The sequence below is a fragment of the Galeopterus variegatus genome, unplaced genomic scaffold (assembly GCF_000696425.1).
Source record: "Galeopterus variegatus unplaced genomic scaffold, G_variegatus-3.0.2 Scaffold217, whole genome shotgun sequence".
NCBI lineage: Eukaryota > Metazoa > Chordata > Mammalia > Dermoptera > Cynocephalidae > Galeopterus > Galeopterus variegatus.
In genome coordinates this window covers 153,038-154,006 of record NW_007726328.1, presented here as the reverse complement: position 1 = coordinate 154,006, position 969 = coordinate 153,038, and positions in this window count along the sequence as shown.

Below are 969 nucleotides of genomic sequence, written 5' to 3'. Positions count from 1 at the left end.
GGGCTGTTTGAAATAACACAGGCAGACAAAAAAAAAAAAAAAAAAAAAAAAAAAAAAAAAAAAAAAGAAAGAAAAAAAAAAAAAATTAAAGGCATTGAAGAAAATCTGAGAGAGATATCAGACAACCTTAAGCACTCAAATATATAAGTCATGGGTATTCCAGAAGGGGAGGAAAATGGAGTTTGCATTGAAAACATATTCAACAAAATAGTGGCAGAAAATTTCCCAGTTATTGGAAAAGACACAGATCTTCAGATTCAGGAAGCTCAAAGATCCCCAAATGTATTCCACCCAAAAAAGTCTTCTCCAAGACATGTTATAGTCAAATTGGCAAAGCTCAAAGACAAAGAGAGAATCTTAAAAGCTGCAAGAGAGAAGCATCAAATTACCTAGAAGGGAGCCCCAATCAGACTTTTCATCACAAACCCTAAAAGCCAGAAAGGAATGGGATGATATATTCAAAATACTAAAAGACAGAGATGGCCAGCCAAGAATACTCTACCCCGCAAAGTATCCTTCCAAAATGAAGGACAAATAGTATATTTCTCAGACAAACAAAAACTGTGGGAGTTCACTACCACATGACCACCCTTACAAGAAATTCTCAAGGGACTACTGGGTTTGGTACCTGAAAAATAACTACCACTGACATAAAACCCAAGAAAAACCAAAACCCACTAGTATAATAAAAATGGCATTCATGAAGAGAAAACAAACAAACAAAAAGCCTATCTACAACCCAAGGAAGCAACAAATACGGAAAACAAATAGTAAATCAGAAAGAAAGAAACAAAAGATACCTAAGACTTCCAAACAATAATCAATAAAATGCTAGGATTAAATCAACACTTTTCAATAACAACTCTTAATGTAAAAGGATTAAATTCCCCAATCAAAAGACACAGACTGGCTGACTGGATTAAAAAGGAGGACCCAACTATATGCTGCCTTCAAGAGACCCACCTCACC